General features: G+C 54.8%; 1 pseudogene across 1 annotated transcript; it reads right to left on the reverse strand.

The window, feature by feature from the left end:
• Positions 1–7,485: 7,485 nt before the first annotated feature.
• Positions 7,486–9,609, reverse strand: LOC111948295 (serine/threonine-protein kinase pim-2 pseudogene; annotated as a pseudogene). Its single transcript, XR_013657767.1, has one exon. The product of XR_013657767.1 is annotated as a serine/threonine-protein kinase pim-2 pseudogene (transcript).
• Between the last annotated feature and the right edge of the window lie 8,131 nt (positions 9,610–17,740).

Raw genomic sequence — 17,740 nt, forward strand, 5'->3', positions numbered from 1 at the left:
TTGATAGTTTTCCTTTATATCCATCATTTTAAAGTTTTTTTGTAGCATTAAATTTTCTCAATAACCCTTGCGCTATCCTAGAGAAAAAAGAAATAAATTGGATTAGATAAAGGAACGGGGGGGCTTATTTTAACCCTTTGGCTGTCCTAGAGGGGGAACAAAAAGGCTTGGATTGAAGGAAGGGAATGGGGGGGTCATTTTAAAAACGCACCCCCTCATCCTGGTTTGGTCCCTGACCACTGAAGAGTGGTCATTCACCCCAAAAATTTGTAGACGTTTCAGGCACCCTCTATCACCCCCGACCACTTGGGGTCGCCAGTTCCCCGGTTCTTTTTTACTTCACGGACAGCAGGGGTCGCCTTTTCTCTACTGCGGTCACTCTGTTTTTTTTTTTTAGTTTCTTTTTACCCTCGGTCACCAGGGGTGCCGTTTCTCTGAGGGTCACTGAAACCCTGAATTCTTTCCTATTTGATCTAATGCCAACAAGGGGCATCCTTTTAGGAAAAGATTTCCACCGAATGCATTATGCAGTCCACCTTTATTTTCTCTTTTTTTTTATCCTTGACCAATTGGGTTGGGGGGGGGGGGGGGGGCTTCATTGTTTCTTTTTCCTTTTCTTTTTTTGGTCTTAGTCCACATGCACCATGCTTCCTCTCTGCCACCTGATGGTGCCAACCTTACAGTTGTTTTTTATTTTTTATTTCTTTATTGTTATTATTATTAATATTATTATTGTTAGTATTATTCTTATTCTTATTATTATTATGAATATATATATATATAAAGATAAACAGCCCTTTCACCCTCCCCAGGGGTCTAACGGACCCAGCGAGGCAGCGTTCGGAAGTACCTTTTTGTTCAAGATCACGCTGGGGTCTAGCGGACCCGGCGAGGAAGAGCTAGGAGCAATATTTGGTTTAGGTTCACGCTGTGGTCTCTCGGACCCCGTGAGGCAGCGCTATGAACAAACGAATCGTTTAGCGTATCTTAGGGTCACGTGGACCCCGCAAGGCAGGGTTCGGAACTAAGTTCTGTTCAGGCTCACGCTGGGGTCCCCCGGACCCGGAGAGGCAGGGTTCGGAACTAAGTTCTGTTCAGGCTCACGCTGGGGTCCCGCGGACCCGGAGAGGCAGAGTTCGGAACTAAGTTCTGTTCAGGCTCAAGCTTGGGTCTCTCGGACCCCGTGAGGCAGGGTGCTGAAAAACTGTTCTTTTTTATGGTGTACCTTGGGTCACGCGGACCCCGCGAGGCAGGGTTCGGAACTACGCTTTGTCCAGGTTCACGCTGGGGTCTCGCTGACCCCACGATGCAGGGTTCGGAACTAAGTTCTGTTCAGGCTCACGCTGGGGTCCCGCGGACCCGGAGAGGCAGAGTTCGGAACTAAGTTCTGTTCAGGCTCACGCTTGGGTCTCTCGGACCCCGTGAGGCAGGGCGCTGAAAAACTGTTCTTTTTTTTTTTTTTTGGTGAACCTTGGGTCACGCGGACCCCGCGAGGCAGGGTTCGGAACTACGCTTTGTCCAGGTTCACGCTGGGGTCTCGCTGACCCCACGAGGCAGGGCGCTGAAAAACTGTTCTTTTTTTTTTTTTGGGTGTACCTTGGGTCACGCGGACCCCGCGAGGCAGGGTTCGGAACTATGCTTTGTCCAGGTTCACGCTGGGGTCTCGCTGACCCCGCGAGGCAGGGTTCGGAACTAAGTTCTGTTCAGGCTCACGCTGGGGTCCCGCGGACCCGGAGAGGCAGGGTTCGGAACAATGTTCTGTTCAGGCTCACGCTGGGGTCTCTCGGACCCCGTGAGGCAGGGCGCTGAAAAACTGTTCTTTTTTTTTTTTTGGCGTACCTTGGGTCACGCGGACCCCGCGAGGCAGGGTTCGGAACTACGCTTTCTCCAGGTTAACGCTGGGGTCTCGCTGACCCCGCGAGGCAGGGTTCGGAACTATGCTTTGTCCAGGTTCACGCTGGGGTCTCGCTGACCCCGCGAGGCAGGGTTCGGAACTAAGTTCTGTTCAGGCTCACGCTGGGGTCCCGCGGACCCAGTGAGGCAGGGCGCTGAAAAACTGTTCTTTTTTTTTTTTTTTTTGGTGTACCTTGTGTCACGCGGACCCCGCGAAGCAGGGTTCGGAACTAAGTTCTGTTCAGGCTCACGCTGGGGTCCCGCGGACCCCGTGAGGCAGGGCGCTGAAAAACTGTTCTTTTTTTTTTGGGTGTACCTTGGGTCACGCGGACCCCGCGAGGCAGGGTTCGGAACTATGCTTTGTCCAGGTTCACGCTGGGGTCTCGCTGACCCCGCGAGGCAGGGTTCGGAACTAAGTTCTGTTCAGGCTCACGCTGGGGTCCCGCGGACCCGGAGAGGCAGGGTTCGGAACAATGTTCTGTTCAGGCTCACGCTGGGGTCCCGCGGACCCGGAGAGGCAGGGTTCGGAACTAAGTTCTGTTCAGGCTCACGCTGGGGTCCCGCGGACCCGGAGAGGCAGAGTTCGGAACTAAGTTCTGTTCAGGCTCAAGCTTGGGTCTCTCGGACCCCGTGAGGCAGGGCGCTGAAAAACTGTTCTTTTTTTTTTTGGTGAACCTTGGGTCACGCGGACCCCGCGAGGCAGGGTTCGGAACTACGCTTTGTCCAGGTTCACGCTGGGGTCTCGCTGACCCCGCGAGGCAGGGTTCGGAACTAAGTTCTGTTCAGGCTCACGCTGGGGTCCCGCGGACCCGGAGAGGCAGGGTTCGGAACAATGTTCTGTTCAGGCTCACGCTGGGGTCCCGCGGACCCGGAGAGGCAGGGTTCGGAACTAAGTTCTGTTCAGGCTCACGCTGGGGTCCCGCGGACCCGGAGAGGCAGAGTTCGGAACTAAGTTCTGTTCAGGCTCAAGCTTGGGTCTCTCGGACCCCGTGAGGCAGGGCGCTGAAAAACTGTTCTTTTTTTTTGGTGAACCTTGGGTCACGCGGACCCCGCGAGGCAGGGTTCGGAACTAAGTTCTGTTCAGGCTCACGCTGGGGTCCCCCGGACCCGGAGAGGCAGGGTTCGGAACTAAGTTCTGTTCAGGCTCACGCTGGGGTCCCGCGGACCCGGAGAGGCAGGGTTCGGAACTAAGTTCTGTTCAGGCTCAAGCTTGGGTCTCTCGGACCCCGTGAGGCAGGGCGCTGAAAAACTGTTCTTTTTTTTGGTGAACCTTGGGTCACGCGGACCCCGCGAGGCAGGGTTCGGAACTACGCTTTGTCCAGGTTCACGCTGGGGTCTCGCTGACCCCGCGAGGCAGGGTTCGGAACTAAGTTCTGTTCAGGCTCACGCTGGGGTCCCGCGGACCCGGAGAGGCAGAGTTCGGAACTAAGTTCTGTTCAGGCTCACGCTTGGGTCTCTCGGACCCCGTGAGGCAGGGCGCTGAAAAACTGTTCTTTTTTTTTTTTTTGGTGAACCTTGGGTCACGCGGACCCCGCGAGGCAGGGTTCGGAACTACGCTTTGTCCAGGTTCACGCTGGGGTCTCGCTGACCCCGCGAGGCAGGGTTCGGAACTAAGTTCTGTTCAGGCTCACGCTGGGGTCCCCCGGACCCGGAGAGGCAGGGTTCGGAACTAAGTTCTGTTCAGGCTCACGCTGGGGTCCCGCGGACCCGGAGAGGCAGGGTTCGGAACTAAGTTCTGTTCAGGCTCAAGCTTGGGTCTCTCGGACCCCGTGAGGCAGGGTGCTGAAAAACTGTTCTTTTTTATGGTGTACCTTGGGTCACGCGGACACCGCGAGGCAGGGTTCGGAACTACGCTTTGTCCAGGTTCACGCTGGGGTCTCGCTGACCCCGCGAGGCAGGGTTCGGAACTAAGTTCTGTTCAGGCTCACGCTGGGGTCCCGCGGACCCGGAGAGGCAGGGTTCGGAACAATGTTCTGTTCAGGCTCACGCTGGGGTCCCGCGGACCCGGAGAGGCAGGGTTCGGAACTAAGTTCTGTTCAGGCTCACGCTGGGGTCCCGCGGACCCGGAGAGGCAGAGTTCGGAACTAAGTTCTGTTCAGGCTCAAGCTTGGGTCTCTCGGACCCCGTGAGGCAGGGCGCTGAAAAACTGTTCTTTTTTTTTGGTGAACCTTGGGTCACGCGGACCCCGCGAGGCAGGGTTCGGAACTAAGTTCTGTTCAGGCTCACGCTGGGGTCCCCCGGACCCGGAGAGGCAGGGTTCGGAACTAAGTTCTGTTCAGGCTCACGCTGGGGTCCCGCGGACCCGGAGAGGCAGGGTTCGGAACTACGCTTTGTCCAGGTTCACGCTGGGGTCTCGCTGACCCCGCGAGGCAGGGTTCGGAACTAAGTTCTGTTCAGGCTCACGCTGGGGTCCCGCGGACCCGGAGAGGCAGGGTTCGGAACAATGTTCTGTTCAGGCTCACGCTGGGGTCTCTCGGACCCCGTGAGGCAGGGCGCTGAAAAACTGTTCTTTTTTTTTGGTGAACCTTGGGTCACGCGGACCCCGCGAGGCAGGGTTCGGAACTAAGTTCTGTTCAGGCTCACGCTGGGGTCCCCCGGACCCGGAGAGGCAGGGTTCGGAACTAAGTTCTGTTCAGGCTCACGCTGGGGTCCCGCGGACCCGGAGAGGCAGGGTTCGGAACTAAGTTCTGTTCAGGCTCAAGCTTGGGTCTCTCGGACCCCGTGAGGCAGGGCGCTGAAAAACTGTTCTTTTTTTTGGTGAACCTTGGGTCACGCGGACCCCGCGAGGCAGGGTTCGGAACTACGCTTTGTCCAGGTTCACGCTGGGGTCTCGCTGACCCCGCGAGGCAGGGTTCGGAACTAAGTTCTGTTCAGGCTCACGCTGGGGTCCCGCGGACCCGGAGAGGCAGAGTTCGGAACTAAGTTCTGTTCAGGCTCACGCTTGGGTCTCTCGGACCCCGTGAGGCAGGGCGCTGAAAAACTGTTCTTTTTTTTTTTTTTTGGTGAACCTTGGGTCACGCGGACCCCGCGAGGCAGGGTTCGGAACTACGCTTTGTCCAGGTTCACGCTGGGGTCTCGCTGACCCCGCGAGGCAGGGTTCGGAACTAAGTTCTGTTCAGGCTCACGCTGGGGTCCCCCGGACCCGGAGAGGCAGGGTTCGGAACTAAGTTCTGTTCAGGCTCAAGCTTGGGTCTCTCGGACCCCGTGAGGCAGGGTGCTGAAAAACTGTTCTTTTTTATGGTGTACCTTGGGTCACGCGGACACCGCGAGGCAGGGTTCGGAACTATGCTTTGTCCAGGTTCACGCTGGGGTCTCGCTGACCCCGCGAGGCAGGGTTCGGAACTAAGTTCTGTTCAGGCTCACGCTGGGGTCCCGCGGACCCGGAGAGGCAGAGTTCGGAACTAAGTTCTGTTCAGGCTCACGCTTGGGTCTCTCGGACCCCGTGAGGCAGGGCGCTGAAAAACTCTTCTTTTTTTTTTTTGGTGTACCTTGGGTCACGCGGACCCCGCGAGGCAGGGTTCGGAACTACGCTTTCTCCAGGTTAACGCTGGGGTCTCGCTGACCCCGCGAGGCAGGGTTCGGAACTATGCTTTGTCCAGGTTCACGCTGGGGTCTCGCTGACCCCGCGAGGCAGGGTTCGGAACTAAGTTCTGTTCAGGCTCACGCTGGGGTCCCGCGGACCTGGAGTGGCAGAGTTCGGAACTAAGTTCTGTTCAGGCTCAAGCTTGGGTCTCTCGGACCCCGTGAGGCAGGGCGCTGAAAAACTGTTCTTTTTTTTTTTTTTTGGTGTACCTTGGGTCACGCGGACCCCGCGAGGCAGGGTTCGGAACTACGCTTTGTCCAGGTTCACGCTGGGGTCTCGCTGACCCAGCGAGGCAGCGCGGGGAACAAATGCATCACTTTAGTGTACCTTGTGGTCACGCGGACCCGCCGAGGCAGACCTCGGAACTAAGTTTTGTTCAGGTTTACGCTGGGGTCTCTCAGATCCCGCATTTCAGCGCACTGAACAAATTCATCTTTTTAGTGCACCTTGGGGTCACACAGGCCCAGGGAGGCAGGGTTTGGAACTACGTTTTGTCGAGGTTCATGATGAACTATATTTTGTTTTATTTTATGTTGGGGTCTCACGGACCCCGCCAGGCAGCGCTCTGAACAAATGTGGTGTTTTAGTGTACCTTGGTTAGGTTTTGTTCATGTTTATGCTTGGGTCCCGGGACCCTGCGAATTAGCGCTCGGAACTATATTTGTTGAGGTTTCTGTCTCGCGAACCCAACAAGGCAGGGTGCAAAACTATTTATTTACCTAAGTCTAAGGTGGGTTCCATATAACCCCAACAACCAGCGCGTAGAACACTTTTCTGTTTTGTTTTAGTTTACAATGTGGTTTTATGTTCCCAACAAGTGAGCGTGGAAAACTTTTTAATATTTTATACTATTTATTTTTTTTTATAATTTGACTTTTCTTGGTGAGGGACTAATGTCAGACTCTGTCTGTGGTGGTCGGACTCTCAGAACTTAGGTCAGAGTCCCTAAACTGCGGTCGGCACCTCTGAATCAGAGTAAGCTACAATTCTTTTTTTTTTTTTTTCTTAATCCGACTTCTATCTTAGGGTTTTAAAAGCTACTGACTCTTACAGACTTTCCAAACACATTCCTTTTCCTGAGTGTGGGCAGCATGATAGTTCTTCGGACACTTTCGTTTCTCTTTCTACTCTGCTGGTGCTACGGTGGCGAGCGGGAGGACGGGGCCATCAAAGTAACCTTTTTTATTTATTTATTTTTTATTCTTTCCTGAGCGCTAAGGGGCATGCCATCTCAACTTTTACTGTGTTGATCTTTCTCTAGGCAAACCCAATGATGATCGGTTCCGAAAAAACGGTGACCAACATCCTACAGGGTCCAGCCAATTTGCCACAAGTGATGCAGTGTCACCGAATACAGAAGCGCAGTTGCAGGGGTACCTGGAGGCCACGTCTTGCTTGGGAACACCTCAACACTGTCCCTGAACGTCATGTTCCCATCTGCCAGCCCACCGCGTCCTGGCGCAGACAGAGGCCAGACGGCTGGCTCGTTTGCACGGATGAGATACGCAATTCCGCGTCCAGGCTTAACTCAGAACCAGGCAACATTATCAAAGCGCTCCACCGTTGGGCTTCCTCGAAGGGGACTGGCTGAGCTGTACCAGCGGAAGAGTTTCTATGCCACTCGCACTTTAGGCATACCCATTGCTGCTAGTACTCAACCCGGCGCGTGACGGCTTTGTGGATTGAGTACCTTAAAAAAAAAAGAAGAAAAAAATACTAAAAAACAAATAAACCAAACAATGTTTTGCCTTGTGACTTCGAGATTTGTTTCCTCCTGCTATTATCCGTCTCAATATGTACCGTTTTGTATCTTGTATGAGACAGTAACTTCATGTAATATCTTCGTACTATAATCTCATAGTCGTGTCAGGTAGTCACAAACATGTATACTCTGCTTACGATAATCACTCGATTTAACCTGTGTGTACGCTTATCACAAACATCTAACCTCTGTATGCAATAATCATTTAATTTATCCTGCTTATAGGCTAACCAATATGCTATTGAAACAATGTAAACATCAATGTAGTTTTATTCATTTTATTTTTATTATTATTGATATTAGTATTAGTAGTATTATTATTTTCATTATTTTTTTTGCATTTGTCAATCTTTACAAAGCCAGCTTGTGTCTTGTATCAACTAATACAAAATAAAGCAATTTATCTTTAAAAGGTATTATTGGGGTCTATGTCATACAGCACCCAGCAAACACAAATGGAAAAACACAAGATGATGTTGGTTCAGATTTAACTTTTATTCGACTAAGGCAAAATTGCAACACAGAAATCCTGAAGGAACACACTTTGCCAAACTATCAGAAAGCTGCCACCCATGCAACGCTGGGCCTAGGCTGGACGACACACGGCTCTGTGAGACTTCAGAGTGGCCGCGGAAAGTCCTGTCTCTTCAGCAACACTCCAAGGAACATGGAGGTCATTTGCCGATTTAAATGAATGCTCCGTCTCTCTTTTCGATTGGAGTGCGGCTAACCCCCTCCTCCTCAGGCTCCTCCGGGCTCTCGGAGCCTTGCGTCAACATCGACGGACGGTGCTGCATTTCGTTCTTCAATCGCGGGAGATCCCCTCGCGTGCGCGCCGGGTCCCCGGCCGAGGCGTTTCCCTGGTGCATCTCCGAGTCTTGCTTTGACATCCAAGGATGGGCTAGTATGTCTTTCAGCGTCGGTCTCTCTTCAGGCGCCCTGCTCAAACACCATTGCATCAGGGCCACGCAGTCCTCGGAAAGGTCCTTTTTGAAACGAAGCTCGCCCAGTAGGATCTCTTCGTCGTTTTGAAACGGTATGTCCCCGTGCACCATGTCGTACAAAAGTATTCCCAACGACCAGACCTCAGACGGGAGAGCTTTGTAGCATCCTTGAGTGAGCCGTTCGGGGGGTGCATACACCGCGGTCCCGTGGAACGTGTCGTACACTTTGTCGGGTTCAAGGAAAACGGCAGAACCAAAGTCGATGAGTAACAGCTTGTGCGTAGACGGGTCCAGCAGCAGGTTTTCGTCTTTCACGTCCATGTGCACGACACCGCGGCTGTGACAGTGGAGCAAGGCCTGAATGACCTGACCTAGAAAATCTCTGGCCGTGTCCTCACACAGACGCTTACAGGTCGTGATGTAGTGAAACAGATCTTGCGTGTTCTCTGGCGTCTCCGTGACTATCACCCAAGCTCCCCGGGTCTTGTAAAAGTCCAGCATGCGGATGATCCCCGGAAACGGAGGGTCTTTGGTGACCATTTCCAAGGCGACCACTTCGAGCGGCTTACTGGTCCCGTCGACCTCGCAGCATCTCGTACGCAAGAGCGGGACAAACTTCAGGGCCACGGAAATCCTGTCGCTCCGCCTCTTTCCCAGAAACACTTTGCCGAAGCCCCCCTTGCCCAGGCGATGGCTGGACATCCAATACTTTTCCCGGAATGTTTTCATGGCAGAAGGATCGATCGTTTTTTGAGTCTTCGCTTCCATGGTGTTTTTACAGAGCCAGGTAATTTTACTTAAACCTCTCTAGGTTTGCATGAAACAGTTTCTGGTTTGAAGAGCCTGGGATCTCAGTCTTCTGGTGTAGCTCTGTTTGCACCAGAGAGCAGGTTTCCCCTGGCAGACCTAGACACAGAAAGCTCTGTTTGCTGTGCTCCTGTTGGACTTCTGACAGAAGCAGCAGAAGGAGGGCACTAAGGCAGATAAAGAAACATAGAGAAATTAGAAGGTGGAGTCTTCTGTCTGAAGGAGGAAAAGCTGCAGGGAAAGAGGGAGGGGGAGAGACAGTGATATCTGACCACATAAATTCAAGCATCCGACTGGAGGGAGGAGGAATTCTCCCAAGGGCTCAGGCAAAGCAGGTTGTCACGTTGCAAGGAGCAAGAAAGAGGAGGGCATTTTGCTTCAAATACTCATCTGGAATTCTGAAAGGACTTTCCTCTTTGGCCAATATCATTTTTGTGCAGCTGAACCTGGATCGCAGAGCTGTCAGCTCAGGACTGAAGAGAGATTCTTTCAGGTATGTGAGTTTGTCATTTACCATGTAGTTGTTTGGAAACGCTTTTCTTTTTGTTGTTCTTTTTTTTTTTTTTTGTTCTTTTCCAACGATCGCGTTTTTAGAGAGACTCGTTTCATAACTTGTTTTGATAAGTGTCTAAGGCTGCCTTTGTCCGGGGTGAACGAGCATCACTGTTCCGGAGGCGTCTCTGCGTAACATTTCCAACATATGTCTCCAGTTGTAGTAAAACGTGGGCTTGTAGCTTCCAACAGACCCTTGAAAGTTGATCAGGAAGCCTTGGTAGTCTCTCACTGATACCTCAGGCAGGCCCACGTCAGGTGCAAACTTCACGTTGAAGTAGTACACAGGCTCAGTGGGGTGAGCCTCCAGCCTGAAACCCTCAGAAGCGCACATCTGCGCTACGGCCGCAGACTGGTTGAACAGCAGGCACAGGACGCAGCAAGATGTCTTTGGCGTGACCTCCGGCTCCCCATTGCCCAACCGCTGTGCCTTAACTCGTTCCAAAACAAATCGCTTGTAAGCCTCGGGGGACATTAGAGTCCTCAAGGGCCCCGTCCTTGCATTCACCAGCATGCCTTTGCAAGAGTTGCGATTAGCGCACCAAGGGAGCCCTCTGTCATTCAGCATCTCAGTGAGCAGCACCCTGTCGTACGTGTTACGGGCCAGGGCTCGCCCTGGTACCGCACGCTCTGCAAAAGATGCCATGAGCGGCCTCGGGTTCTTGGCCAGCAGCTCCATCACGGCCAGCACGGGGGTGCAGCGTGGGCACATCGGATCGGGGTCGCCGTTCGCCCCGCACGAGCATCTGCCCAGCGGAGGCTTGCACTCCGGAAAGAGGACGGCAAGGTCTGTCGACGACAGGTGCCTGCTCTCTGCCACGCGCTCCAGGACGCGTACCTTGATCAGTTCCTTACAGTCTGAGACCTTGTCCTTGTCGCAACACAGGGCGTTTGAGGAAGGCTCCCCAGCATCCTGTCGACCCACATTCATCGTTTCGCACCAAAGAGCGCGACGCAAGCGGGGCTTCCCTCGAGGCGCAGGTTTTGAGCACTGCAAGCAGTCTACGCCGTTCTCCCGGACCCCGTCCGAACAGCCCAAGCACATCCAGAGGCAACATGGCTTCTCGACGAGTCCTGCGAAACAGGCACACGCGGAACAGATGAACCCGCGGATCGAAGGGCAGCTGCTGAAGTGGGGCTCCGTCAGGTACCAGTGGGGGTCGTTCACAAAGCAGGTCTCGCACACCCTGGCGTCACAAGGACATCGGAGCTTGACGCCGGCTCTGCTCCTTCGCTTGCCGCCTTTGACCAAGGTCACCAGACATGCCAGGCACTTGGTGCACCCAGACCTCTTGTTGGCTCGCGCTCTGCTGACCCTGGACGCTCCGCCAACATAGCTGATGGTGGAAATTCTCCTGTAGAGATTTGTAGACTTGAGAGCGGCCTCCGCTGAGGCCTTCTGACGTTTTTTCTTGCACTCCATCAACAGCTCGACGGGGACCCTACCCGTGAATGTTTCAGGAGGACCTTCTCGAGGAGTTTCCTCCCCTCCTTGCAGCATCATCGGAAAACACCTGCCGTGTTTGTCCGTGGAAGCTCGGTCCCAGATGGAAGCCAAAGGGGAGCTGTGCTGCTGTTTGTACAAGGCCTTGGCGCTAGACCCCGTACCAGTGATTGACGGTGTGCTGTATGCCCCCGGAGCGGAAGGCTTGAGCCTGAGATCTCTCGGAGATGGCTCGACCAACTGCTTCCACCACAGGTTTAACTTTAGGCACGCGGTGGACTCGTTGCTGCGGCACGGGACAAAAGACGAGCCTTGCACTTGCGCTCATCAGTCCAGCCTGTCCGCAGGTCAGCGCGACAACCAGGAGTCTGGCAAAGATGTTCCAAATGAGGAACGCCGCAGCAGACGGTGCGCAACAAAATCAGGTGTGAGAAGCTCCACCCGCGAGACCGCCAGAGCCCAGTCCCGAGTCCTTTGGGCTTACGAAATGGAGCCGGTGGCAGCGGCGTACAGGTGGCTGATTCGCAACCGGAGCGCGAGATATCCCAAATGCTGCGACGCAGTGTTGGTTTACCAGGTTGACCGATCCCGAACCCTGCCTCCGGGGCTGTACGTTTACAAGTCACGCCCATCCCACTTCGGTTGCACCGCAGAGAGACCCCTCAGCGTGGTGGAGCAGTTTAACTTTTGCATCCAGAGACGGGGACCGGCCTCGTCGGGGGAAGAACCGTGCTGCCTAGAAAGCTCGCTGCCCCAGGAGATAACCTTGGAGCTCTTCCCGGGTCGCGACAACTTCAGCGCCCTGTACGTGATTGGGCGCAGCATCACAGCACCCGCGCCCGAGTACGGAAACAGGCTTTTTGGAGAAGCCCTAGCGCTCGACCTTATAACTGCAGAGTCAGGCGAGAATGCCGTCGCCTGCAACCACCACCTGATCTCCATGAGAACGGAACAAGCCTGCGTGATAGATCTCCGCTGGAACTCCTTTGACGTGATGAGCGCTTGCTTGAAGGCGGTTCCAAAGATCAGGGGAATGCAGGCAGTAGTCTGGTCCAACCACGTGCCTGACCCTGTGAAGATCGAGTCTGACGTGCTTGCCTGGCTCTTCGGGTTTGTCGGTGCGCTGCCCGTGGCCGTACGCACCGTAGACTACAAAAACGAGAGCCTCGGCGTGCGCTACATCATTATAGACATGGAAGGTTTTCCTGGGGCTCTGCCCGAGCCGCCCTTGGGTGAGACCTCCTGCTTTGCACACACGTATTTCGAGGGAGATGCGGGGTTGGCCGCAGCGGCCATCGGCGAGCTCCCAGAGGCCTCGATTAGGATGGGCTTCCCACGACCAGGCTCGCCTGCTTTCTGGTACGAGCTGCCGGCATCCCTGGGTGCCCTGAAGCCAACACCTTTCAGCAGCGGCTCCAAGTCACGCCGTGCACAAGAGCCCCAGGGCTTGTGGGACCAGTTCACGACCTGGGCTCTCAAAAAGACAAACGGGGCTTGCTGTCTCGCCATTGCCGTGCAACACACCCTGTACTACCATGCGAGGGACAGACGATACAAACTGATGGTGACGCACACAGTCTCGGACGGTGACACCTCGTTGAACATTTACAAACTGTGATGCTGCGTTGGGAGGACAGGGGCCGCTAGGGGGATAGCGCGAAGGATATTCACTGACTTTTCCAATAGACGAGGGCCACCGTTGGGTTAAGATGAAGCAACATAATGAACACCCAGTGAATAACTTAAAGAACATGACCTCTCCCTCTTTTCATCTCACTTCACCCATTCCTCTGTTTGTTTTTCTTTACCAGTTGCGCCTATGGATCCGAAGGACGGCGTCGCCAAGTGGCTGGCTGCAGCCGCGGCACTGCACACTGGCGCTCTGGAGCTAGCCGTCGTTCGAGACGGCTTTGAATGTGTCGAGGAGGCCCTGCGGTACCTCTGCAATCAAGCTGCACGGGGGTACTCCTCGGGGGAGCATAACCGCCTCGAGGCAGAGCGCAGGGATTACTTCTACCACCCGCAACACCTGAGGGGCTCTATTGGATTAAGTTCATTTTTCGCCACGGGCCAGTGCAGAGATTGTCAGCTTTGCAGAGGGGCAAAACTGTATTTCGACCCAACTGCATGTCGCCACGTGCTGGAGGTGGAAGATTGCCGCGCTGAGCCCGCACCGCTGGAAGCGGGGCTGAACCTACGACGGTTGGAACACTTGGCTGTTCTCCACACGCCGTACTTTGTGATGCTGTTCGTCAGCCTCGTGAAAAGGAGACGCTACACGTTTCACAAGTCCCCAAGCGAATTGAGAGACATGGCTGCGCATCTACTTCTAGCGTTAGGTCCCGATGCATCCCACTGCTTGCCTCAAGACCCAGAAGTTGAGCTTCGCGTCCACGCCAGTGTGCTCAAGCTCTGGTGGAGATATCAGGACAAGCAGAGCTCCAGAGCTAGCGGCAGGCTACACGTGTCCATTCCCTACTACTTCAACCTGGCCACGGTGCCGCAGGGACGGTCGTGGACTCCATCGTCTGATCGCTTCGACCTGAGGATGCCCGAACCCCTGTACAGTTTTTTGAGGGACCAGTGTTTGTTTCATGAGCTACGTGTGTCCGGACCCGAAACGGCAAGCCAAAGGCGGTTGAGGAACCCACTTGTGAGGGTGCGCGAGCTGCGCACCACGCTCCATGGGGACGTTTCCATCATCCTGAGCGTGTTGATCTCCAACAAACACCTGGAGCAGACTTTGCACGAGGCCACTAGGGCTCACGAGAACCAACGCAGAGCGAAGCTGAGGGACACGCTGAAAGACGAAGAACGTAGCTGCTCACTGGGGGTCAGGCGGCACTACCCACGGCTCGATTGCATCGCATTGGAGCAGGCAGTTGGAGCCGCGTCAACAGTCATGCACTTGGTGACCACGTTGGGGGCCGGGTGGCTGCCGCTACACAGCTGGCTGAAGGAGGTCCGAGGAGAGCATGTCCATGCTATCGTAGTTCGCAGAGCGCTGGTCTGCGTGTTGGACTCCTTGAGGGAACTTTGCTCGATTGATCACAGGCCTTGTAGAGTTCTGTACCAAAATGCCAAGGATGCCGACTCTCATCGCAGCACTTCCAAGCTCCCGTGCGCCTTTATCATCAACCGCCACACAGGGGAGACAATGTCGCTGCTTCCCTGGGTTTCCCTGCCAGGGCTTTACCGGGCCTCTGCGCTGACCGATGATGAAGAGAGTTTCCGTGCTGCGTGCCTGAACCTGGCGCTGAGCGTGTTGCACGCCGGAGCGGACTGCCGAACCTTTACGGCCTCGAGTAAAGGAACCGAGGGCTCGCAGCCCACTGTGGGCCGTCTCGATCCGCTCCCGGAAGACGGCTCGACAACGGAGGCTGCCATCTCTTCGTTTTGCAGGACTGGCATGGTGGACGGTCAGCTGTGGTCAGCTGTGTGGAATCGCCTCGGACGACCGATGAGGTCTGAAGAGAAGGGGCACTGGCCGCAACCCGCATGGCTGGGGCCAGGGTACAGGGATCGTACCTCTTTGAGAGAGCGATTCGTCTGGTTGATGGGATGTGACGAGACCGCGGCCGTTCCCGGGCTCGTCTGCATGATTGAGGTCCTGAAGGAGGACGAGCTGTCGTTGCTGGGGTCTCGGAGGACGTTGCCGAAGAGCTGTAAGACCCTCGCAGAAATTCTGGATTCCCAAGTTTTGGGATGCGCTCCTGCCACCAGTCCGCCTCGAGCCAAGGCTGGTAGGAGGAAGCGTAAGAGCGAAACGCAGTGCCATCCGTGCATCACAAAAAGCATGACGATGGAGCTTAGCGAGTCACTCTTATCAGAGACTTCTGAATCTGTAAGCCGGCAGATGCTAGGAGAATTCAGCGGCCTGGAGAACATTCGGAAGATGTGCCACAATATCACGAGCGAACTGACTCTTTCGAGCGGGCTGTCGAGCGGGCCTTTCACCGAGCCCCGAACCGTGACCTACCTGGACGTTGATGCGAACCCTGACAATGAGGACCAGCAGGCGACTCTGGCTCTCCTCGCCCTCAAGGACTTTGAACCTTGCAGCAATGACTGTGTGAGCCCCCTTCATACGATCAGTACACTCGACACAATCGGCTTTCTCTGCACGGCTGACTCCCTCCACTCCGGAGACTCCCTACACACGGGAGACTCCCTCCACACGGCAGACTCGCTGCTCACGGCAGGCTCCTTGGACAGCATTTTTACAGACAATGCTTCAGACCCTTTCCAGACTAATACAGACATGGACGATTTCCCAAGCGCCAAGACAGCGCACAGAGTCTTTCAAGAGTCATTTTACCCCGAGCAGGGTCTGGACGAAGAGACGCAACAGCCAACGCAGGCCGGCTTTCGAGGGACGCCCGTCACGCCGAGAGGCCTCGACCCCGTAGGGAGCGAAGAGAGGCGATCGTTTCACGGTCGCGTCAAAACAGAGGACAGTTGCAGCAAAGGGGACAGTCTCAGCGCGGTGACGCGCGCGGAGAGTCCCAAACTACAAGCAGAACGTGAGCGCGTGCTGTCAGCTAATCGCATGAGGTGGAAATCCAGAGGGCTCTCGCGGCGGGAGAGGCAATCCGCCGACCGCGCACGCTTTCACCCCATCACATACCTTGTTTCGAGGGACATAACTGATATGATGAGAAACCCCACTGTGAAACGCGATTCAGCAGAGGCCTGTGTAAGCAGGCCGTGCCACGGACTCAAAAAGCCTGGGAGATGGGACGCCTGGGGCCAGGGCTGCACAGAAGACCAAAAGCACCGGATGTCAGACGTGTTGGACCTGGTACTCGGAGCGAGTACTTGTCAAAAGTTTTTGTGGACACTGGGCAGAGAGTACTCATTCAGGGATGGAGATACCATGAAACGGGGGCGCGCCCGGTGCACTAACCTCTCGTGGCCCAGGGGCTTTGCCTACGTACCGACGGTGGAGCGGAACCTGCTCGATTGCGAGCTTTCGGAGCAGATGTACCTTCCCGTGGATCTTGCCGCTCCACCGGACCTGGGTTACAAGCTCACAGAGATTCTGGTGGACAGTTTGCCGTGCTTGTGCAAGGAAGACACTCCGCATCTCCTTCGAGTGATAGGGAGAAAGACCCACTACCTGGGTGCCGTGTGCACCGTCCAGGATGTCCTGGGATTGATCATACACAGGATTCACATGGCCTACAAGCATCTGGTGATGCTGCTTGACATGCACACACGCCTGCAAGTCCACTCCTTTGTTCCACGCACCTTCGCCCTACACTCCGTGACCAAAGACACGGAGGACACTGCTGTCGGTGTCTTTGTGGGCGAGAGGCCCGGGTCCGTGAACCTAGGGTGCTCTAGAGGGTCAATCGTGTCATGCGGGTACGACGACATGGTCCTGCTGGCCTACCACGTGCTACAGTGCCTACTGAGAGTTCAGATCCTGTCCCTGAGGGTTCTCGGCTTCACCATGAAGCGCATACAGCCCGCTAGAATTTGGAGGGTCGAGACGGGATTCAGGGTTGACCTGCTGGCGTGCCTGGCCGACACGCTGTACGTTTGGGATGGTAACGGTCCCGCTTGGGGTGCCTTGGAAGGTCTGGCCGCTGTGTGGGAAACCCTCTCCCAGCTAAACCTGCACAAATACGTGCCTACAGCGGCAGCCGACAAACTAAAGCAGGCTTACGCCACAGTGTTTGGAGCGCCCCCGGGTCCCACCTACGCCCCCCCCGTGCGCAGACAGAGGGTCCACGGTACTGAGCGCGGCTGCGCATCGTGGCTCCGACCAGGGGAAATGAGAGGTCACTTCAGAGAGTGGACATTGCCCGATGACGAGGAGCTCGTCCACCAAGTGTACGCACTTTGCGGCTTTTCTGAGAGAGCCACGGGGCCACAAGGGCCCCTGGAGGAAGTGCTGGGGAGAGACGGACGATACAAAACGTGTTCGCTGCCCACCGACCAAGGGCCCGATGTGCAACCCTATGGCCCGTTTGTCGTACGGATACAAAATCAGGTCATCAAGTGGAATCGGGCAATTGTGGTCGAGCCCGTCCTGACTGGGCCTGTGACCCTGGCTCAGATGAACCCGTCGCAAAGGTGTGACCTGATCACCAGGGCATTACTCTCCGCCTTTGCCGAGCCAAGCGAGGAACTTGATTCGGGAGACGGGCCAGAGGAAAGCGCACCAGTGCTCCCTCAGCAGGGAGAGGACACGCAGAGCAGCACGTACTATTAGGTTTCATCCACCTACTCGATGGACTGCAATATGTGTGTGCCAAATGTGTTTTCTGACAGCTGTAGCTCGAGTAACTTCGACCGAAGTGGTCGCCATGTACCATATTTCCTGTGTACTCCTCTCGCACAAAAAAAAAAAGTGCCTTCTGACTGTGCAGTATCTTTGGTCCTTTCTACCAGAGTTGTTACCCTGTTCCATATATCCTATGTATTCCTGTCGTACAACATAAAGAATTGAGCCATACAACACAAACTCTGGTGTACGTTTTTATTATTATTTATTTTTTTATTCATTCCCATCAGCTCATTAGGACAAACATATCTGACCAAAAACAGCACAGCTCAACATCTTCTTCTTTGACATTCCATTTTCGGTTTCAGGGGCTCATAATGGTTTTGTGTCCATACGATGTGAGCGCAAGCCTTGTCGTAGATTGGGTAAGAGGTGTCCGTGAGTAGTCCCAAGCATTTGCCGTGAGCTTCTAGCATATAACCCAATTCCTGTACACTGAGCCACCTCTTCTCCTCAGACAAGT

This window comes from Oryzias latipes, chromosome 8 (assembly GCF_053564925.1).
Source record: "Oryzias latipes strain Hd-rR chromosome 8, Olatipes_Hd-rR_3.1".
Classification (NCBI taxonomy): Eukaryota; Metazoa; Chordata; class Actinopteri; order Beloniformes; family Adrianichthyidae; genus Oryzias; species Oryzias latipes.